Source organism: Ictidomys tridecemlineatus, chromosome 10 (assembly GCF_052094955.1).
Source record: "Ictidomys tridecemlineatus isolate mIctTri1 chromosome 10, mIctTri1.hap1, whole genome shotgun sequence".
NCBI lineage: Eukaryota > Metazoa > Chordata > Mammalia > Rodentia > Sciuridae > Ictidomys > Ictidomys tridecemlineatus.
In genome coordinates this window covers 36,081,081-36,104,770 of record NC_135486.1, presented here as the reverse complement: position 1 = coordinate 36,104,770, position 23,690 = coordinate 36,081,081, and the positions used below count along the sequence as shown (strand labels likewise).

The 23,690-nt window shown below is 50.4% G+C and overlaps 1 protein-coding gene across 1 annotated transcript in view; it reads left to right on the top strand.

Annotated features, from left to right (window-relative positions):
* Positions 1–306: 306 nt before the first annotated feature.
* Plxna2 (plexin A2) overlaps positions 307–23,690 on the top strand; it is a 208,152-nt gene continuing 184,768 nt past the window's right edge. Inside the window, exon 1 of the mRNA XM_078022741.1 lies at positions 307–1,004. The gene's annotated coding sequence lies outside the window, so the exon portion shown is untranslated. The remainder of the gene's footprint in view (positions 1,005–23,690) is intronic.

Sequence of the window (23,690 nt, the reverse complement as noted above, 5' to 3'; positions counted from 1 at the left end):
CAGGCCCCGGCAGCATTTTCGTTGCCCCCTTGGCCACTTAAGGTGGCTAGTGGGTCCGGGCTGAGCTGAGAGCGGGGCGACAGCGGAGCCGGCCACCCGATGCCCAATCTGATTCTCCTTTGTTGACAGCTTGCGGAGGAGGAAGTCCGCGCGGGCGGGGGAGGGGGCAAGGGGCTGTCTGCGGCGGGCGGTGCCAGCGGCGGGCGCGGCCCCAGCCCGGGCAGCTTGGCCGGCAGGGAGAGGGTTAACGCACGGCCTCTATGATAATGAGCTGCATGGTAATATAGGGAGGCCGGCGCTGAGGGCTCTGCTGCTGCCGCCGCCGCCGCCGCCGCCGCCGCCGCCGCCGCCGCGGGAGCTAGAGCTGCCGGGCGGAGCAGCCTCCGCGCCAGACTGGAGCGGGAGGCGGCGGAGCGCAGTTGCTGGGAATTTTTCAGCCGAGAGGGCGAGCGATCCAGCGCGAGACCCCGCCAGCCCAGGAGCGGTAGGGAGCGCGAGCGCCCCAGCGAGCGGAGCAAACCTCGAAATAATCTAGAAAGCCAGGTTCCCGGAGGAAATGGGACTGTGAACCAACCGGGGAGCAAGAAGGGAAGGAAACGCCGGGATTGCTGATGTCAGAGGAGCCCGGAAAGTCGCGCTGGAAAAATCTGAAGACAGCCGGGGATCTGCTTCTTCCCCAGGAGAGACACCGCCAGCCACCCCCACACGCCCCCTCGGCGCCTCGGGGTGCCTCCCGCGAACCGGCTATAGCGCCCGGCGGGGCTGCTGCGGGGCGACGGAGGACAGAGGGGCGCGCGGACCGGAGACCGAGGGGCCACTTCAGGAATACAGATAAGTGGCTGGTGGCTTGACGTGGATTTTAATGAATTTGGACTCCTGGTGGATTTGGCCGTCTCTGTGATTCCGAGCTGCGGGCAGGGAGAGGGGCACGCGCCGCCCTCGGCAGCCGGCGGCCCAGGCGGACCAAGCAGGGACGGAAGGACAGACCGACGTCGCTGAGCTGGGTAAGCGGCGGCTGGGCCGGGCGCACCGAGTAGGCAGCGCCCTCCACCCTCTCCCCAAACGCGCGCACACCCGCCGCGGTTTCTCCCGCGCCCGCTTCTTTGGGGTCCCACCCCGAGCACCCGGGCTCGGCTGCTGCGGGAGAGTCCCCGAGCGGGCTCGGTCACTTTCGCTGGCCGGAAAGCGGCGGGCGCGCGAGTGCCGGTGGACTCGCAGCCGCTGCCTCCCACCGCGGGCTTCACGGCTGGCCACCGTCTTCCCAGCACTGGCTGCGGGCGGCGACAGCGCTCCGTTGCGCGCTCCACCGCGCACCTGCCGGCACTCTGCGGCTTGGGGGAGCATCTGGGTGGTGAGGCTGTCCCGAGAGCTGGAGCCCAGAGAGGGCCTCGGTAGCACGACAAGACAGCCCAAGGCCACTGTGGCCAGCCATCGATTTGGGGGCGTTCACTCCGATGCTGGAGTCCCTGGTGGCCGCTAGCTGTTCCTTCAGATCAGGGGACTTGGGATCAGGGGAAAGGGAATGCATCATTTGCGCGCGTTCCGGAAGGCTCTGAAAGCAATTCCAAGGCACTGAATAAGGATAAGTGTTCCGAGTCCCTCCACCACTATCAGCACCGTGGTGTAGTGTCCTACTTGGAACCCAGTCCTCTGGTTGGAGCAACACTTGATGTGTTGGGGGTTGAAGTGGGAGTTTGCCCAGGGTCCCAGTGGCAACCGGGCAACCTGTGTGTGAATATTTCCCTCCGTCTTGTCTCACCCTACTAGTCATAAAGGTATCTTAGAAAATTCTAGCCCCATTTGTTTATCCCACAGGTAGTCTGTGTTAATCATGGGTTAGTTGGCCAAGAGAGAGTCACCAGAAACTGCCATTCTAGGCCCCAGAAATGTCCACCTGTTTGGCATGACCCTTGCCCTAGGAGAAGCTACCCCACTATAGCTCAGGTCAGATCCGGATAGACATAATGGGAGAGAAGAAGCTAAGTGACAGATTTGGGATTCTAGGTTAGTTTCAGGTCTAGAAATGAAAGCCCCGTGAAATGGGCAATGGAAATATATATAATCAGGTCTCCTGTAAAATCCAAGATCCTAGGGAATCATGACACACCAGCCATGAGTGTGCAAGAGCCTTAAAGGCAGGATGATTTCAGGGAGTGGAGCTGCCTACAGTAGCTCCAGACAGTGGCATGGGGGTCCATCCGCTGGAGAAACCCACATTTGGGGCATATCCATCCCTTCCTGTTGATGAGTGCAGTGAACCAGGTTTACCAAGATGAGTATATGGGACGGGCTGGGTTGGATTTTGGAACAGGAGTCAGGTTCAGCCCTCCCACTTCCCACACAATAGCAGGCTCCTATCTTGCTCTGCTTCTTTCCCAGACCTTGAAACTTCACTCTCCCCTGGGCTGGCTTTGAATTCTGGAGCCTTCAACTGAGCAACAGAGTCCTCAATCCTCTCAAGAGCTGGAGGAATTCAGCTATTCCTAATTGAAATGCACAGCTTCTGTGCGGTCACCCCAGAAAGCTCCTGAAGTTGCTCTCTGTCCTCTCCCCTCTGACCTCCAGGCAAGAAGAGAGAAGAATTCATTAACTGCCCCCTCTCCTCACAGAGCACCATTTGAACTAATTACCTCTGATCTCTCCTAGGTGGGAGGTTAAGGAGAGAGGGTAGGGAACCAAGGAAAGAGAGCCGAATCTGTCAGAGTACCCTTTCCAGGTTGTCTTTTCTCTCCCCATTTTCCAACTGGCGTCACTGCCTCTCACCTTCAAGTCCCACCCCTATCCAATCCCAGAATTTGCCCCCCCCCCCCCCCCCCGCTGCCATCAATCCTCTCTCCCATCACTGATCCTCTTTAGGGACCTGATGAGAAAAGGAGAGCAGTGCAGACTGCCATCTATGCTCCCTCATTCTCTTCAGCAAATTGTATTGGGTTGGGGGCAAACTGGCTTGCAAAGTAGTTAAATGGAAATGGCATCTTGAGCAATGTGCAGTTGCTGCTGAGGAGCAGTCGGACCCATAGTGGTAAAAGACCAGAAAGTCTCCGCTGCTCCTGGGACCACAAGTCTCCTGGACCACAGGATGATCCTCAGAGGGGTGCCTCCCAGTCTAGAGCCAAAAAGGATGATTGGTTGGCCTTTCAGCCTATGTCTAGGTAAAGAGCATATAAATAATATCATCTAACCATCACCCAAAACTGTGTTATTCCAAGACTGGTGAACCCCTGTCAGAGCTGGCCTAAATTCCTCCCTGTCTCTCCAGAGTGCCAAGGAACATTCACCCTCCAACTCTCTTGACCATCAAAAGCTGCAGATGTGGTGAATGTAAAAGTTCACCATCTGTTTTGCAGGAGTCTGTGCTCAAAATGAGGTTAGAAAGAAAACCCAGCAAGAACAGCCTCTTCTCTACTAGGTCCCTTTCCCATTTACAAATACTTCTGATTATTCAGCTAATCTTTATTTCATGGGCATGTTACAAGAAAACACAGGAACAGGAGGGGAAACCAGTGACATGGTTAAATATACAAGGCAGCAGCTGGCAGCAGCCTAAAGTCACCAATTCAGGTACTATGAAATATTTCTGGTGCTGGAGTTGTCGCTATCTGGGATTTTTAAATAATTTCTGGCCTACCTTGTTCTCTATGATTGCCTCCCTAGCATATAGGGTTTGTGGGGGAGGCAATTCCTGTCTCCTGTAAACCCCCACCTCCAGCTGTCTTCCTGCATTGCCACACAGCTGTCCCCGCACACACAGACGGGACACAATATACTTCTGTCCATCATGGCAAATGGAGAGGCAAGGAGTGCTGAGCCAAGCCCCCCCCCCCATTCTGATCATAAAGAGACTGGAGCATTGTGTTACAGTCTGTTAACTAGAAATAATTCAGGACCGTCCATAGGGAAACTGCTAGGAACAAGCTTTGAGGTGCTGGAGTTTTACAGCTCATGTGCACGCCCCACCCCATCACTACCACCCTCACCCGGGGCAGTCTGTTATCAATTCATTCTATGTGAATATTCTATTTCTCCCCTTCACATATGCTCAGTTCAAACAATGATGAATGGAACTGATTCCCTTATGGGAAACAGTTTTTTCACTTAGTTACAAAGATTTCATGCCTGATTAAAGTAAATGAGGGGTAAGTGGGTGTCCTTTTTTTTTTTCTCTCTCTCTCTCCTATTGGTCATTTCTAAAGGTGAGCCCTGTGGAGACAGAAAGAAAGGCAGTTCTTCCAGGGGTCAAACAGCTGGTCCCAAGGCACCCAGGAGGGATGACTGGTAGGAAAGGGTCACTCCCTTTCTCCTCTGCTTAGCCCCCAGGCTCTCAGCCCCACTCCCTGGCATTTGGGCATATGGAACCTCTTTATCTAGTTCCACACTGATCCATCTGGAATTGAGGGCAGAAATAGAGGTGAGAAAGTTCTTTGTTGGGGAGCAGGGTCCCTACTGGGAAAGAATGGTAAGAGAGAAGAGGAAGGGAAGACAGGGAGTTAAAGAAAAGGCCTTGGGCCTGAGCCCTGTGGAAGTTTCCTGCTCCTGTATTGGTTAACCATTAACCTCCTGCCCTGTCCTGGCCTTATCTCCAACTTGGGTGAAAGGATATCTCTAGGAAACCCACAGGACCAGCAGGTGCTCACCGCCACTACAGAGGGCCATTTTCTGGCCCTTACCCACCCTTTTCTCTCTCTCTTGCTCTGCATCACTGCTCTTCCCAGCCCCTGCCACCTGTCCCTTCACCCAAGCATTGCCTGACGTTTGCAATGGCAGGCTGCAGGTCAGAGACTGGGTAACAGGCAGAGTGGTGGGGAGAGCTGATCAAAGGGAGCCATCTGGTTTCACATAAGACCTCAAGGCAGGAGATCAGATATAGTCAGCTTCCAAAATATAGATAAACCCATTAGGCCCAAGTTTGCTTGGGATCGGGGCAGGGCAGGGGAGGGGGATAGAGGAGGGAGTTTTTGCCAAAGCTCCATTTACCTGCAGGAAAGCTCAATTCCAGACTGCTTCTCCTTGGCTTCAGCTTAGGGGTCCTGATCTGGCCTCTGAAGTTGGACCATCGGATCTAAGAGGCTCCTACTGAAACATTCTCACTCGTCAGACCTGTCCTCCTGAACTTGCGAGAAAAGCAGCATGTGGACAGAAGATGCAGATCAAGATGCAAGCAGGAAGGCACACGTGGAAAGACAGATGTCAAGATGAAGACAGGGTCGCAGATAAACGTGAAGAGGCAGAGAGACAGAAAGGGAAGATAAAGAAGGAGAAACTGACAGTGTGCCAGGGCGGAGGGAGCTAAGCCATAACCCAGGGAGCAAGCAGGGGCCTGGGGGCGGGGAGGCAGCCAAGAGGGGCAAAAGAAGCTCTTCTCAGTCCACCCAGGCAGGGGGAGGCTCTGGGCTCACAGGGAAGCCGAAGTAGCAGGTCATCTCCACTAGAGGGGACTCTTGAAAACCAGGCTTGGCTTGAAACAGTGGCTTTTGTGTTTTTTTTTTTTTTTAGAGGAAAAATAAATGGATGAGATAAATTAGAAACTCACAGCTGACACTAGTTAGAGACCACAACTGGTCAGGTCCTGTGGCTATGGGCCCTCTGGGCCTCTGTCTGGAAGGAGGGGCTGTGAGTGACTTGGAGAGGTCTGGCCCACTGGACGCCTGGGGTGGGCAGCGGGTGACATATCCTCAAGGTGGCAGGCAGTACAAGTTGCTGACCCTAGCCAGGAGGCTCTTGCCTATCTCTATCAGCAAGAGTAGTTTTTGGCCCATTCCCAAGATGCCTTCACATGCCTTCCTTTCTCTGAACTCCCCAAATGCACATTTTTTTTTTTTTTTTTGAAACAATCTCAGGTGGTGGCAAGGCTGCTCTGGAGGAGACTTTTTTTTTTTAAGACCTTTCAGGAACTGAACGCATGTCAACGTCGTATCACTGATTTAATCTTTGTCTTCATGTTCTCCGTGGGAGTCTTTCTCTGAATTCAAATTCCCCCTTTCATTTCAGCAGAGGACAATATTGAGGAGAGAGAGAGCGCACAGAGTCCAGAGGCTTCTCTCATCTAAGAGATAATAACTGTCTAACAGGGAATGGGAAAATATTGAAGTTTGGGGATGGGCAGGGGGCCAGAGAACAGCATCTCTTCAGATCTGATACCATCCTCTGATATTTAATCTCGGTTTCCCTTTGGCTCAAATTTACCTAGGGTCAAGAGTGAAGGAAAGGGAGGGCGGAGAAAAGAAAGAAGAAAAACAAGATAAATGTATCATGTTATGAAAGTTTAATCCTGCTTTTCCTTGGCTAAAATTACTTTCAGGATGAGAGATAAAAGGCAATGGAGTTGCCCTTGGAAAGTTCAACCTGTCTGTCAGAAAGAAGAGGAGGAGGGGTCCTGGGGCTCAGAGTGAATAGCTGGTGAATGATTCTCTCCCCTCTGTGACCCCTCCAACACACACACACACACATACACACACACACACACACATACACACACACACACACACTGAAGCTTTAAGAGGATAGCAGGTTTAGAGGTGCCCCAGCACTTCTCAGTCCTCCTTGAGGATGGAGACTCCCAGGCTTTCTGGGTTTTGTATTTAAACACAACCTTATTTTCTTGTTTGCGGATGGAGAGATCAAAGGACAAGGGAGGGAGAAGCACGGCACATCTCCAACTATGCCTGCTGATTTGAATTGCTACACCAGTGGTCTTGCCCCTTTCTCTGAACCAAATAGAAAGACACAGAAAGCGGGAATTGGAATCCATTTGAGTTTAAATAAATAGGGATCGATCACGTATGTAGTGCCAAGAATGTAGTAACTGTCAGCATAAGGATGAAAAAGTCAAAGCTCTTCCGTTCAAGAAATGTGCAGAACGCTGGGGACAAAGGAGAGTGTCACCTAAGCCAAGTACCCCAACTGCCCTTAGTGAGAGGCAGAATACAGTAAGAAGCCTGGGACTGGAATTTCAGAGAAAGCGAAGGCAGACAGCCCCTCAAAGCTTTTACTCTGAATCCATAGTAATGTAGATTTTCAGGAGAGAGACTGGGAGGTGCCTGAGAACTTCAGTTTCCTGTCAAGAGCGACAATCCAATGCCCTCCCAGATTCCAGCCTCTCAGGACTACTCCAACCCATTTTTCCCCTCATCCTCCTCTGTGAATTTTAAACTGACAGCACTGGATTTATTCTCTCTTGGTCAACATCCTAGAGCAAGATCTCCAAGGTGCACACTCTGCTGCCACAGTTTGCATGTTGCATTCTATGTAAATCGCATCCCTTTCCGGTGCCTCTGGAGCGGGCAGTGTGCATGCCAGTGTGGTTGGCCAGGAAATGTTATTACTCATCCCTATTCACCAGGCAGTGTCTGGAGTCCTGCTGTTACTCACCCACTGTTATCTGAAGAAGTTTATTGAAAGGGTAGGACCTGAGATAGAAAACTCAAACTTTACCCCTCTAGAGAACCCTGACTAATACAACCCCTATACCTTGGCTGAGCGGGGGAAGACACTCCCAAGGAGTGTCCGCCATGTGTTTGCTCCCTGGAGAAGGACCCATCCTCTTTTTTAAAGTTTCTTTCCAGGAAGAAGGCAGAGGAGAGCTAATGGAGGGAGGTTAAAAGGTGGCAGATTTCAACTGATGTTTAAAACATCCTCTAATCCCATAATGGGCAGAGTGCTCTCCCTGCACCACAGAGTGCTCAAATCAAGGCTTCGGAAGCTACCCCAGGGAGGGTGTCGGGATGAGGACCCCTGCACTGCAATGCACAGAATCAGGGGAGGCCCAAGTTTCAAGAGGCCTGTGAAACTCCTGCAGTTCTACACTTTCAAGAATTATGGGGGTATGTGAAATGATCTTTCTGAAGAGAAGGAATTTGTGACACAATTCCCAATATGAAGAACCATTGACTCCAGTCTCTAGATTCCAGTTCCTCTAGGGCCTTCGTTCTTCTTATTCCCAGCTTCTGATTTGGTGGGACAGTGGAGATTCAGATGAAGAACTGCAACTCCAATGCCTCCTACCCTTCGCCCAATGTAGACAACCCACTCTTAAAGTGAACAGGAGCCTTCTGGGAATAGTTCAGAATGTCCTGTGTGTTGCCATGGCCCTGTGACTATGGGCAAGTTGCTGAACCTCTCTGAGCGGGAAGCCAGGCCGAGGGCTTCTGCCTCTAAGGCGGAGAGGACAGAAGGTTCAGGAGGAGAGGAAGGAGTGTGTGGAAAGCCCTGCCTGTTTGGAGAAGCAGGAGGACCAGCAGGCAGATAGAAGTGGCAAGAGGGGATGTTGCCGCTTTGAAGTGGTTTCCTGCCTTATAAAAGCGAAAGGCCTCGGCTGGGCTGGGTAAATATTACGTTGGCCTTTGACCTCCCACCTCCCCTGACTGCTCCCCTGGCTTCCCTTTTTTTTTCCCCCTGAAGAAGGAAAAAAAAACACCTGAGAAAGAAGATCCTATGTTCTGAGCTTCACAGAGGAGGAGGTTTCCCTGCCTAGAAGGCTGACCTCCCACCCTCACCCCAACTGCCCAGACCTCCCTCCACTCCACGTTCATGCAACTCCACCTCATCGGTGCTTTCCTAAGGCCAGTGCCCCCTGAGGTTGATCAGGAAATGAGCAAAGTTCTAGTCTGCTGTCCCACTGAGTGTGCCAAGGACCAGGTTTCCGAGTTTCAGAGACCTGAACTGCGCGTGGAGCTGGGAAGCCACCCAGGCTGCTCACACAGGAGATTTGAGCCCTACCAGGAGGAGACCGACAGATGGTCAGGAAGAGCCTGGTGTCAAAAGCAGGCTCCTAACACATAGGAACAAAGTGCCTCCCTTCACACGTAAGCTCTGCCCTCTTCCTGAAGGAATTCTCACCTGTTGCCCAGTGGTCGCCTTCCATTTGCTCTCCGGTCACAGGGAGGAGATAAGAGAGCCACAGACACTCTGGCAGAATTGGCTCCTGCCTCTGACCCAGCACTTCAGTTTCTCCATCTGTACAATGGGAGTGAGCTTTTTCATGATTGCTTAAGTGCACTCGCTCATCTTTGCTTCTGGAGCCAGGAAGAGAAAAAGAGTCTTACAGAGTCAGAAAAGTGACAGTTGCCACAAACATGAACAACTATTCTAAAATTTAGAGCAGACTAAAAGTCAAGCTTGCGTCATATTTCTGTTTTTCATCTTAGTGTCTCCCCCCTACTCCCTGAATTTATTTAGAATTTTCTGGGGGAAAAAATAAGATCTAATTCAAGAAAATTTGGGGACTAAAGTATAAAGGGCTAAAGACTCAGTGAGGACTAGAGACAGAAGGAAGTCAGTGGTGACCTTGGCAATGAGGTCACAGGCAGGGTTCAAGGTCAGCACTGAGTCAGAGGGTTTAGAATTTAAATTCTGAATTTGCTCTGCTTAGGGATTTAGTACCTTCAGCTCTAAGAGGTGAATGATACTGTCATAGAACTGAGAAGTAGGCCTTGCTCTGAGAGTCACTGTCCCCCAATCCTCCCACCACCACCTCCCTGGGTCAGAGTAAGATCTCACGGGCCCTAGCTGCCTGGCTGCAATTGGGCTCATGCCTCCCATGCAGAAACAGCTTCTTGCAGGAGGGATAGGGATGGGGTAGACACAGCATGAAGAAGATTAGCAGGAGCCCAGGCTGGACCCTGGGGCTTAGGAGTTGGATCCTCAACCAACGTGGATCATAGATCAAGACATAGCAGGATATCTTGGGAGGAACATCAGCTGTCTTGTGCCAGACCCAAACTCACCCATGGCCCTCCCAGCTGGAGCACAAAGGACCTTGTCCTTTATTGGCACTGCAGAGCCTAAGAAGGTGACTATGAGAGGCTAGAGCCCTGTGTATTTGACGGCACTAAGGGCCTGTTGCAGAAAATGGGGGTGATGTGGTGCCTTGATATTTTTTTTTCCTAAATATTATTTTTCAAGCAATTTGAATTACAAATGAAACGAGCATTCTGTTTAGAATACTTGGGAAATGTCTCTGAGTATTTGATAGCAGCTTTTACCAAAACCCAAATAATAGATGTGAAACCCAAGTCTGAACTGGGTAAGTGGCTTGCCCTGGGTCACACAGCAGGGCATCATTCACTGCTCTCCAATGGCTAGGAGGTTTGTTTGCCCCTGCCCGTCCTGCACATTCTCTTGATCTGCCCATTTAGCCACTTGTTCTCCCCAGTTGCTTGCTCTCCCACCTGGTGCCCAGCGATTTCCTCCATCTTTCTGTTCCTTGAGTTTGGGCAAACAGCTCATGACGAAGCAGTCTTCCCCCAGAGAACCAGCCTCTCCTCTTCTCTGCCCATCTGCTGGCCTTTAGCACACACCCATTGCCCCTCCTGGGCGCTGGGTAGTGTGGTGAAGAAATGGCCCCCTCTCTTAAATAGCTGCAACCAGCTTTCCTCCATCCATAGCAAGCCTTGCTATTTGTACAGTCAATGGCTCTGGCAAGGCCAAGCCACCCCTCCCTCCCCAAGAGGCACTGTGGGCACTGTTTGTGTTTCGGTCTCTATAGACTCAGCATTCACAACTTGAAGAGGCTGAGACAATGACCCCAGCAGCTGCCTGCAGACTGTGCTGGCTGGGAGGCACAGAGGGCTCCCCATCTCACCAAGCTACGGGGAGGCGAGAGGCAGGGAGTATCAGGCCAGCCAGGAACTGAGCGCACCTGGGAGCTTTCCCAGGCAGCCATGGCTGACCCAGAGGGCACAAGGGGAGGGGGGCTGGAATCCAGAGGAGTGGTTCAGGCCACCTGAATGACCTCTATTCATGCTCCCAGCCTTGTTGGTGAAGATTTCCACCAACCGAGGTTTCTGGAACTCCAGAGGACAAAAGAGGGTCCTGGTCCGGAAGACATAGCCTTTTCTGGCTGGTGGCCAGGAAGGAACAAAATATTTATCCAAATAAAAAGAAAGAAAATGGAAAGCTTCACCAGGAAGCTATTCAGGTAGAAGAAAGGTACATTACTTGCAAAGAGCCTGAAGTTGGTAGCCCTTGGTTTAATTTGATTAAACAAATGTTTATAGAATATCTACTGTGTACCAAGTGTGATGGGTGGGAAGTAAGTTACTACCCTGGATCTGGACAAGCTGACATTGTGGCAAGTGAGAAAAAGATGTGCTCATAAATCCTGGTCATACACATTCAAAATGGTTATTGAAGGCAAATAGAGGAGAGAGATGGGCCAGAGCCATCCAACCTGGAGGAGGTTGCCTGAGAAGGGAATGAGCTCTACATCATTTGGAGAATCCAAGCAGTAGTTGGAAGATGCATGTGATCATTGAAATGGGAAGCAGAAAGTTGTAATAGGTGATTGCTGAGATCCCAACCCACCCAATTCCTCTATCTTTGCATCTCCCTCTTTTCTACTCAGTAAATTTACTGGAGGAATAGGAGGCCTCCAAAAAGTGGAGTTGAGTGTCAGGTTCATCCAAATAACCCACAGCTACTTTTCTTTAATTCCAAAGTAAGCAAGGTTGGTTCTCACACCTTCGCCCCCATGGCTGCCCTCAGAGTGGGGTGCCGGGAAGGCTAGGTGGGATTAGTCCTGATCTCCCTTGGAGCCAGAATTCTCCTAATCATGTCAAAATTAGCACTCCCTCTACAAGCAGGGCCAGACCCGCTGAACTGAGATTTGGTCAATTCTCTGCTTGCACGGCGCTAACTTCTAATCATTGTCATAAACAGGACTGAAGCAGCTGCTCACTCCAGTCTATTATCAGCTTGGTTGGAGACAGAGAAATTTAAATGACAGTAAGATGCTTAGCAAAGAAACGAAAGTCAGTGTTAAAAATAAAGAAAACAAGACAGCTTGTTTCATCGAAATAGAAGGGTTATTAAACAGCCCTGAATTAATCAGTGATCTGCCACGGTGGGGGATTGAGGAGCAGCCAGGCCAGGGCTGAGAGCTGGGAGAGGTGGGTGGGGGAGAGAAGCCTCAGGAAGGCATGTAGGAGCCACTGGCATCTGGGGCTGGCCGCAGGGACTGAGGTCTTTAGAAGGGAAGCTGTCAGGGGACTTGCTGCCCACAGATAAGGACAAATCGAGGAAGGGGGACTTTAGCACAGTAGTGTCACTCTGTAAAAATTTGTGCTTCTGGATTTTTTCCATCTGTCGCCACCTGGGCAGGCTCCTGGGACTATCGCTAGGCCTTAACCCTTGCCCAACCTTCTCACCAGCCAGCACTGAGCAGGAGCCAAGTGGCATTCAACAGCTCCCAGTCCCTGGTCTTTTGCTCCCAAATTTCACAGGGGGTCTCCCAGAGCTTAACACTGAGTTGTGGCTTTTTATAGGCCCCCTCCATTCCCAAAGAGTGGTAACAGGATCCCCCCCAACCCCCACCACTATGGGCACAGTATTGCCTAACTGGAAGCAAAGAGTGACCTCTGGAGTACGTGATATCTCCTTTGCGGTATCAGTTAGCTAGCCTGCAACTCCAGACAGCTGAGAAATAGGGTAACATGTTTAACTACTGGAGCCCCGAGGCCAAGGCCTCCTTCCTGATCCAGTCCCTTAACCAAAACATTTAACCTCAAATATACCTAAGTCTTCTCACCTATAAAATAGTGATGCTCAGGCCACTGCCACCCTCCAGGATTGCAGGAGGGGCATACGGAGGAGACGATATAGGTGACATTCTTAGGGAACGATACGATCACTGTACAAAGAGAAAACAACAACAAAAAAAACATATCAGAAGACCGGTTTTCCTGAAGGGAGGGGGTGTACATGGGAGGAGGCGGGCTTGCTCACCCCGTCTAGGGCTGTGGAGGGGAGGGCGGGCGGGTGGCCGCACATCTGTGCGCACATGTGCATCCATCCGGGTGTGTAACGTGCTGGATCTTGAGTCAATCATTGCAGGAGCATTTTCTTTGCTCTTTGACCTCGACATTCTTTCTCCTCACCCAGCCCTCCCTCCCAGTCCCTCCTGGTTCCCTCCTGGCTGTTTACCCTTTTCCAGGCTGCTCTCTCACACCCCATTCATCATCCCGTGCCTGCTTCTCACTCGGGGAGTTCTTTTCATCTCTGAGCCCAGGTCCTCTCCCGCCCAGCCCAGCCAGCCTGACATAGCCCCTGCTTCCCTTCAGCACATTCTTCTGCATGTCCCAGCCTCAGATAATTACGCCCTTCACATTCCCTCACAGGAGAGCTGAAGGGTCCTAGACATCCATCCCTCTGGTGCAGACAGGGCTTCAGGGGCCTCCAAAGTCTGTCTCTCCTGCTTCCTTGTCAAGGAGCTGAAGGTATTTAAGCGTTCCCCAGGCCCAGCCCATGTGCATCTCTGCACAGACCTCTGCCTGGAATTCCAACCACCCTCCGTTTCCATGTGTCTCTTTTATGCAGCTCTACCGCACGTCCCCTGCTGGGTGCGTGAGTGTGAACACACTTGCCACCTAAGAGAGGCTGCTTGACAGCTCAGGATCTGTTCTGCTGGAGCAGAAGCCTCAGACAAAGAGAGGAAAATAATAGGAACTGAAGATGGGAAGGATCGGGGTAGGACACAGTCCCCTTAGGATGCTTCCTCGTGAAAAGGAGGTGAAGCTTCCGTTCAGTGGCTGGCTACTGGCTCAGAAAAGCAGAGAAAGGAGATGTGGGGGGTGGAGATCTCCTCCTCCCCATGACCTGCTTCCCACTTTCTTCTTTCCTCCTTTGCTCCCTCCTTTCCTGACATAGGTGCCTGGACAAGTCAGCAAAACCAGCACAAGTGGTCCTCAAATCATTCAAAGTTCCTGAGGTGAGAGGGAAACCATCCATGAGGGCCGGGTCTCAGGAGCTAATTCCACTGCTCAATGGTTGCCCTGCCTCAGAGCTGAAGCACAGCCCTCGAGATCTAGGTGGCCGCTCTTGTCAAGGAGTTGGTGCCCTTGTCTAGTGTTTCTCCAAAAACAGAAACAAGAGTAGCTGGTGTTTACTCAAAGCCCTAGAGTTGACAAAACAATTTCATGATCATCATCCCATTGAGTCTCACCACAACCCCACGAGGTGTCACTTTACAGACGAGGAAAGTGAGGCTCCCTTCAAAAGGCTAAGTAACATGTGCAGGGTCACCCAACTAGTTAGTGGAAGAACAAGACTTGGGCCCAGGGCTGTCTCCAAAGGCCATGGTCTTTTCTCTGCACCTGCTGCCTGGCAGCATGTACCAGAGTGAGTTTGACCTCCTTATGGACACATTTTAAACCTTCCTAGACAAGTCTCTCCCCACCTCACTCTGCTCTTGATCACTTTATCAATTCACCACTTACTAATATTATACACTTCTTATTTTATCAGATGGAATGTGGCTCTGGAGCTCTCTTGCCCACACTTTCTAGTAAAAGTCTGGATAGTGAATCCTTCCAAGACAAGTGGGATATTCCTGTTCTTTGTTTTCCCCCACTCCATCCACCTGGCCGGTGAACTTGATCTTCACCCAGTGGGTTCATGGTAAACAAGAGCCAGGATCCTTCCTGAAATGTTTTCTCCCTTCTCTCAAAGATTTCGGATGACAAGTCTCTGGGCCAAGCATGTTAGTTCAAACCATTTCTTAGAGTAGATTAGCAGGGATGGTGTCAGCTGACAAAATCAAGAGAGTGCCCTGTGTTCTCTCTCCACAATTCAGACTGAGTGAAAGTCTGGAGTGAAAGTGTCCGTGCCAGCATTGCACGGCACGCCAAGAAGCAGAAGGTACTATTCCTGTCCTCAAAGAGCCTTTGTCTCAATGAGAAGATCAGACATAGTCACATTAAAAAAGAGAGAGACAGAGCGTCAAGGCTGTGTGCGGTATGTCCTAATATCAAGAGTGTGCCGAACCAGCAGTTTTAAACTGACTTGAGAGAGAGAGCTTTGAAGGATGGGCAGGTTTGCATAGGCAAAGAAGAAAGTGGAGACAAGCATTCTAGGGAGAGGGCACTACAAAGGTGACACTGAGCCAGATGTTTGGGGGACTTAGCAAACAAATGTTTGTTGAGAGTAGAATCCTTCTGGGAGAGTTGGGCATCAGAATGCAAGGGACTTGAACTCAGGTACTTAGGGTTCTGAGCCGGTCTGAACAATAGCAGGAAAGCAAGGAAAGAATTTCCACAGCTGAATCCTAGCCCTTTGGCCTTGGGCCTGTCAAAGTGAGACAGGAGGGTTGAGGCAGAAGAAACAAAGCGGCCAGAGACATACATGGCGGAATGTCTGTCCTGGGTCTTACTTGCCAGTGGCTTTCAGCAGGGTCCATAGCACAGGAAGGCCTGGATGGAATCATTTTTGGAGAGGCAATGCCAGGCATTTAGGGAGAGAGGCCACCCTTGTGAATTTGGGGGAACCCTAGCTTCTGGGAATGGACAGCACTAAGAAATGCACTTTAATCTTGCATCAATGGCCACTTTCCCTGACATAGAGTGGAAGCATCAGGAATGGAGAGTGCTCCTTGTCCCTGGAACTTGTCAGGGACTGGCTGTAGGAAGCCACTGATCACAGAAAGGAAGGGTAGTCTGCAAGAGAAAGCAGGAAGCACCTCACCTGGGTTCTCCTGGGTCTATTAACATTTTTCTTTAAGAGGAAAAAGATGTGGACAGCTGGGGGTGGGGGAGAGGAGAAGGTGGGGTTTTAGGGTCAGCCCAGGGACCACCATTCAGATGAGTGCCTGGCGCTTCCTTGGGCTTTGCCCTCCCCGGTCCTTTGTTTCTCTTGTTCCCTCCCACTAGTGTGAATTGGAGCCATGTCATTATTCTTTGAAAACATTATGTTTAATGGCAGCATAATATGCCATTATGTGGAGTAACTGTAATTTATTTAATCATTTGGTTGGGCACTTTTTAACCCGCTCTCTTGCCCCGTTTCAATCTTGAAGAGGCCCCAGCCCTCCCTTGTATAGTAAGGATGAGAGGAGAAGGCAGAAGATAGCTTTCCCAGGCTCCTTGAAAACATCATGTGAGATTTCTCTTGACGACAACGGCAGCTATCAAACCTCTTGCCACAAAAGAGCCCCGGACCCCACCTGATAACTGATAACCACAGCTCCTGCCAGCCCCGACTCTAGCCCAGCTCCATTTCCAAAACACAGGATCAGCTCAGGATAGACGTCAATGGAACTGTAGAGCCTCAAGATGTGACCTTTAACGTGAAGGACTCACCAAGTCTTATTTAACATTTTGGTGAATTTTCCCTGATTGGTGATAAGAACATTTGACTGAAAAATAAATTTTAAAAAATCTAGACAATGTATAATAATGGAGAAAGCCTGGGCCTTGGAAAGCTCTGCTCCCTAGCGGAGTGCTCCTGGTCAAGGTATTCAAGCCTGCTAAGACTCAGTGCCTTCATCTGTGAAGTGGGGATGCTCATAGCCACTTTGCAAGACAATCGCAAAAGTATCAGTAGCGTATATTCAGAGCACAGCATGCCACATAGCAGATGATTGGTAATAATAATGGTAGCAGCTACTCTTTATTGATTTTGTTATAAAAAACAAATAGGAGTTGCTATTATCATGCTACTCATGGGCCTTAGGATATGAAGTCCCTTCACATGAATTTTGACTTGACTTAGCAAAGTCATATCCCCTCTTTCATCCTTTGTCTGCCTTTGGAAGGAACTGGGGATTCCTTTTCCTGTTAGTTAAGCCAGTCATGCCTATCAGAACACCACCACCAGGTTTAAACAGGATCCTGCCTAGGATTAGGGGAGATGTGGGAGACCTCTTCCCAGCCCCACTTAGTGCAGAGGAGAGGCACACTCCCGGGACTTGCCTCTCATAGCCTCAGCGCCCTGCCTATTTGCAGAAATCCTTTCTGACCCAGGAGGGAGGTGGCCATAGCAAGTCAGCCCTTCTCCCTGGCTGTCCCCCAGAGGGGGTTGAAGAGGACAGAGCCGCAGGAAGGGGGAGCAGGATAGGGGTGTCAGGGAAGGCAGCTGCTTGAAATTGATTGCTCTTGTAGTTTAGTTTATACCATGCGGCTCTCTCAGCTCTGCCCGGGTGGCGACCTTTAGATAATAAAGGGAATTCTGGGAGATTTCTGACAGGCCCATGACATATGGGGCGGGTCTGCAGGGTCAGGCGGTGTATCTCCCTGCTCCGGCCCCAGGGTAATGAATCTTATTTTGACTTTGCAAATCCAGCCCAGTCTGTGCCCCAGAAAGGACCAGAGCCATCCCCTCCCCACTGCCAGCCCCTCAAATAAGCACTCATCTTAGAACCCTTCATAATTCAGGGAGACAACTCCAAACTTTTATAGCCCACGCAAGGAGAGGACAAACACTGGATGTTTTTCTAAGGCCCTGGGAGAGCTGGTGTGGTTTCCAGGGCTCAATCAGAACCCACTGAGAGACCTGGGAAAAAAAATACACCAGAAATTCCCCCCTGGTATGAAAAGCAGTGGTCCCAGGATAAAGGCCCACAGTGAAGGAGGAGCTGGGGTGGGAACGAAGCAAAATCTCTCCCTGGGAGTTGCAAAATATCTCATCATGTGTTCTTGGGGTCTGGCAAGTGACAAAGTCACTCTCCTGGGCAGAAGCTGAGGACATGGGCAGGAGAGGCCATAAACAATAAGACCCACTCAGCAGGAAAAACAGAGATCCACAAACCTAATCCTCATCCCAGAGATGTGACGTGCCCAGCAAGTGGGATGTCTGAGCCACTGTCTTCCTGGGGAGTTAAAGAAGCATGGTTGGCTGCCCTGGGTTCTCATGGAGATGTTCAAGCTCTGCATCTCTACAGTGCCCAGCCCCATGGCCATTTAGACCCACCCGCTGCTCACAAGCATGCATGTGCACATACCCCTTTTCTTTAAAAGAGAATTCCTGAGCAGAAAAGTTAGAATCCATCACTCGTCCCTGCTGCATTAGTTCACCAGGGTTGCCGTAGCAAAGTATCACAGGCCACGTGGCTTTAGCAAGAGACACTTTCTCTGTGTTCAGAAGGCTGGGAAGTCCAACATCAAGGAGTCTGAGAGGTTGAGTCCTTTTGAGGGCTGTGAGGGAGACATTCGCTCCAGGCTTTTGTCCTTGGCTTGTAGAGGACGTCTTCCACCTACGCCTCTTCACATTGTTGTGCCTCAGCGTACTTCTGTCTTTGGGCCAGCATTTCCTCTTCTTATGAGAACACCAGACATACCGCCTCCTGTCACATCCTCATGTTAACTGCACTACCTCTGCAAAGAGCCTTGCTCCAAAGACAGTCACACTCTGAGGTCCTGGGGTTAGGACTTTAACACAGAGGACACAATTCAAACTTTAACACCTGTTGTCCCACATTTTTTGCCCCAAACCCAGTCCTGATACTAGTGTGTCACCCCTGCTCACTACTGGGGTCACACCTAGCCTGTCACTGTCATGCCGTTTTGTAGGATCCAAGGACTTTTGCCAGAACAGAGAGCTACACACAGCCCTGGTCAGGCAGCCCAGGTGCCCACCTGGAAAGAAGCTTCTTCCCTCATTACTGATGGGGACTGGTGAAGTGCCCCAAATTTCCTTCTTGGGATCTCTGGTTATTGGAAATTGAATCTACTTGATCCCACCTGTGAAATGAATTGTGTCTGTGAAGACAAGTAGAGACCCATCTCTCACTTCTCATAGCGAGAAAGGTTGATTGGGTAGAAATTTTCCCGCCAAGCTGCCTTGGCCCACCCTGGAGGAGCCCTAGTGTCACCCACCTCACCTCAGGACATGCCAAGGGTGCCAACGGGCAAGAGCTCCGTTTTTCTCCCCTCTCCCCTCCTCTCCCCTCTCCCCTTCCTTATCCTCTGCTCTGGAGTGAGGTCTAGCCACTTAGCTTCACATAACAGCACAGAGTCTAGGGGGAAAATGACATTCGATTAATGAAGCAAACGCAGCTGGTAGAGCAGTGACATCTAAATTGTTCCTTTGGTCCCGTTATTTTCAGTAGGAAATTCTCCCTCTCACCCCACACCCCTCCCCCCCTTCCCTTTAAATCGCGTGCATAAAATAACGCTAATAACAATCTTGGTGTCTGTGCATGAGTGACAGCTGAAATAAGAAAAAGACTAATCGTACCTCCTGCAGCCCTGTCACATGGAGATTAAATGAGCAGCTCTCCCCACCCCCTTGCCGCTCCCCACCCCTCCCCCACCCTCCCTCTCTCTCTTGGTCCCTTCTCAATGAGAAGCATGGGCATTTGAATAATAATATTATAGACGCCATCAGGGTGACAGTGGGGAAAAAATCAGCTCAAACCCATGATTATTCCTTCAATCTAATAATTATTTAAATACCAGATAACTCCTTTCACTCTAATTGAGGCCTTTCAGCTGCAGGCGTCACCCGGGGCCTCCACGTTCGCCCTCTTCCTCACCTTGTGCTGCCCAACGTGCCTGGACTACCTCTGAGGTCCGAGTTACAATGACACTGGAATGTTTGCACGTTCTACTGCCCAAGGGACCTTCAGATGGGCCCTTCAGCACCACTCCACTCACATGGGACAAGCAGGGGCCTCAGAATCTCACATGTAGATGATAATCCTCATGGATTTGAATGCATAGAAATCTGAAACCAAAAGGAGCCTTCTGACATCACCAGGACCAGGACCCATCCCCTGCCTCTGGGTAAACTTGTTCCTAGACAGCCAGCAAGAAAATTCAGTGTCAGCAAATTCCACAATCTCCTTGGCAGTGCGTGCCCAGGATCCTCTCTAGATAGGCTGAATCCCTGAATATCTACCTTCTGTTTCTTCTAATGCAGCTAACTCTTGTAAGAGGGAGCAGCATTCTGTGCTTAGATGAAATCAGACCTGTCCCCTCTGCCACAGAGAGGCAGGAGGCCAGGTGGGTCTTAGGAGCAGCTGCCAGCTCTTCCCTGACCTCACAGCCCTCATTTTCATGCTTGCCCTTTCCCCTTTTCCATCAGGCTCCACATCTGCAGAGGGATGTGGCCCAGGACACCCTAGCCCCCTCCCCCAACACAATGTAGGTGACATTCCTCAGTGTGACGTTTTCTTGGGCCTGCCTGAGCTACAAGAGGCTAGAGGAGGTCATTCTCCCCTGACAGGAAAGGGAGCCATTCCGACAACATCTCTTTCATCTCTCTGCCCATTCATCCTGCGCCTCTTTGAATCTGCCATCTCCCAGCGCAGGCCCAGTGAGTGCCACCCTCACTTGGAGCCACCATCAAAGGCACCTTTTTTTTGCCCTAACAGGACAGCCACCTCCCAGGACCCTTCCACCTAGGAAGTAAGTTCCAGATTTCTTGTCACAAAGGTCTGGGTTCTGATTGCAACTTGTCCCTGACTCATTCTGAGTCACCTTGAACAATTGATTTTTCTTTCTACAGACTTTGATTTCCTCATCTGAAAAAATAAAAGTGGTGAGTTGGAGTAATCTCCTAACCATCCAGCACCCACCTCCAAAGTCCTGCTCAGAGGCACAGCTAGTTAGAAAGGTGAGCCCGGGAAGACGATGGACTTCCCTGTGCCACAGAGAAGCAGGAGGTCCGGTGGGTTCCAGGAGCAGCTTCCAAGTCTTCTCTGATCTCTCAGTCCTCATTTTCATGCTGAGTTTTCCCCATCTCCATCTGGCTCCTCAGGATCCTGGCTTTGGGCCCCACCCATAAGTGCATTAATAGTAATCGGCACCTTTACTGCTACCATTTTAAAAACCCTCAGCAATAGGATGGTGATGGCAATGGAGGGAGTGGTGATGGTGGGTCTACAGGTGGGGCCCAAGGTGTGAGATCTACTAATGTGAACTTGTAGCTCAATCTGGCAGAACTGTATCCAACTCTGAGCCCTATTCTGCCCCCAGCTCCATTCCCAATGAGTAAAACGTGGAGCACCGACACCTAGACCTTCTGAAAAGCTTCAGAACAGGTGGCAGAGAGAACCTTCTACTGAGCTGAACTGCAAATGGCTGATTGTCATTTCCCCCGTGCTTTGCCCCTGATGCCTGCAGCAGCTGATCAGGAAGGGATCAGATGGCTTCACTGGCTGTCACCAACACCTGCCTCCTGGATCCTGAGAGGGAGATGGTGTCATCAGGCCCTCCCAATAAAATATTTAATGGCTTTTGCTTCCCAAAGAGGCAAACCTGCCCTCTCCTTGGCATGGGGAGCACTCTAAGATGTAATGGGAGGCTCTGCAGATAAGGTGAGAGTCCCAAAGCAGCATGTCCTGGTTTGAGAATGGCTGTGGGGGAGAGGGAAGTTGATAGAAAAACAGAAGCTAGGCCAGTTTCAGCTCTTGAGAATGCATGTGACAAGTGACTTCATAAGCTAAACAGAGAGAGAAGATGTGATAGAAGAGGGCATTGTTATTAAAAAGAAAACCCTGAGGCGGGTGCTAGCAGAAAATAGGGGTTACGAGGAAATGCTAGGTGCATGAGGTCATGATATATGTTCCCTGGCTTTTACCAAACTGAGGATGGAAATTCATTCTAAGACAGATCATGGGGTGGATGGAGGAGAGGAACTGGAAATATCAACACATACTCGCTAATAATAAAAGCTAGTATATCCTGAACACTTAAAATGGGTTGGGCACTGTTCTAAGCTCTTTATAAATGTTCATTGATTTCATCCTAATAATCCTGCATGGCAGATGCTGGTACTAAACCCATTTTGATAAGCAGTGTGATGACATCACAGAATGGCCAAGTACCTTGACCACGTTTACAAAGCTATAGCTCTGTTTGAATCTCAGCATCTAAATCCAGAGCTCCTGCACTTAACTGTGACACCATCATGCATCAAAGACACTAAGGTGGGCATCCTTTCACTTACTCTGAACTCACACAGGAGGCCTGACACTTGTCCCTGGAGCCTTGTTTTAGAAGACTCACTTGATAACATCAGTTCTGGCATGGTAATAAGGAGGTTCTTTCTTGGTCTTGCAATCACTGTCCTTGTGAAGCTCATACTCAACAAGGTGGGTTGCAAACCTCCCCTCCACCTGCCACAGCACAAGAGCATCCCTCCCCTTGGCTATTCTATGTTGAGCAACAGCTGTCCCAGAGTGGGTGGTCACTGGGCCCAGTGGGATGCATTCCCTGGCTGGTCACCAGCACCAGAGTGTCCCAGAACAGATGCTAGAGGGGGTGAGAGGAAAAGGGGCAGACTGTAGCCATCTGTTGTGAACACCTAACCTAATGAGCCTCACCAGGTAGGAGAGAAGGACTGTAGCTGCTACCAGAATCTGAGACTCCAGGCACTGAAGGAACCAGGCCTCAAGTCCTCATTTCATCTGGAAGAAGAAATCTTACAGGCTGACTAATTCAACATACTCTGTTTTAAGATCAAGAAATAGGGCTCAGGGAGATGGTAGATCAGTCTAAAAGCCACTGGTCCAATTCATGAATGACAACAGGCACAGATTAACTCAGGGTTCCAGTCTTCCTCCTGCCCTGTGACTCCATGCTTTCTAGTCATCAGGCCAAGTGTCCCATTATCAGTCCAGCTGACAGGGTCCTGCACTTCCACCAGCCCCCCTGAAGTCCATGGAGAGGCTATATTGGGACTGGTGCAAGTAGTATGACAGAGGTGATCGTCTTGAGCCTCTTCCCTTTTCCTGCCACCTGCTTCCCAGATTGAGCTCTGTCACTGGTCAGGGAGGGGTGTGGAGCCAAGATCCATTCATAATGCTCATCCCATGGGAAAGAAGAATAAATATAATCAAAAAAAGAAGGAGCGCTCTGGCAGGATTTCTAAAGTGCTGTTTCTCTGGGAGCTTTCAATGATAATAATAACAACTAATAAGAGTGAAGTGCTCATTGTGTATCAGCAGCCATGCTAAGCTCTCTCCACATTGTCACATTAACTTTCATGGGGTCCAGAGAGCTAGGTACTGTAATTATCCCCATTCTACCAGAAAGGGAGATGGGGCTCAAGTTGCCCAAGGTCCCAAACTTGTTCCCAATTCTAACAACAAAAGCCACTCACTATTTAAACTCTATCTTGAGAGGATACTCTGAAGGGAGGTGAGATGATTGATTTTAACCTCACACATGTTTTTTGATATTAGCTCCACTATAGGACCCCTCCCCTGCACACACACAAGCTAAAAACCTATGTGCATGTATGTTGTGAAGAAAGCAGGATTATCCTCTGCACAAATTCAGTGCAATTGTGTTTCAGAGAGCTCTTTCCTAAGTGCAAAACCCCAGGCACAGTGTGTTGACAATTAGCCTCCTTCTCACCACTCCTGGTGGGGCACTACTCTCCACCTGTAGCTAAAGAAACTTTTCCTACCCAGGGAGACAGATTTACAAAGAACCATCTCTTGCAATTCCCTGTCCAGCTGGAGAATTTGAGGATTCTGTTATTTCCTTTCCGCAGCTCCTCTTGAGGAATTCACGTCCTGCTACCGGCCTCAGGACATAGCTAAAAATAACTTCTGGTTTTCAAACCGAAAGCTGTGTGTATTGGGAGCCTTTGCCGGTGTGGTGTGTGCGCGTGGGGCCGGAAGGGCTGTGGCGGAGTAGCTGAGGTCAGCCTGAGTCTCCTGCTGCCTTCCTCTTTCCAAGGAAGCACGAGGCCTCCTGAGTCACCCCAAAACACCCCAGTGGAGTCTAGTTAGAGGGAGCAGTTAGTTAGGTGGGACCTCCCCTGGCACCATGGTGGCTGCCAGGTCTCGGATACAAAGTTGAGGAGCAGGAAGAGGAATTTCTAAATACATACAGAAAAAACTGGTAGGGATTCTCAAAGTGGTGTCTGTTCTAATGACAACCCAGATTGCGGAGTAGAAGGGACAGGTTGGGCTCTTCTAAGCTGCCTCAGAGCAAATCCTCCATCCCCTGCTTGACCATTTCCATTCCTGC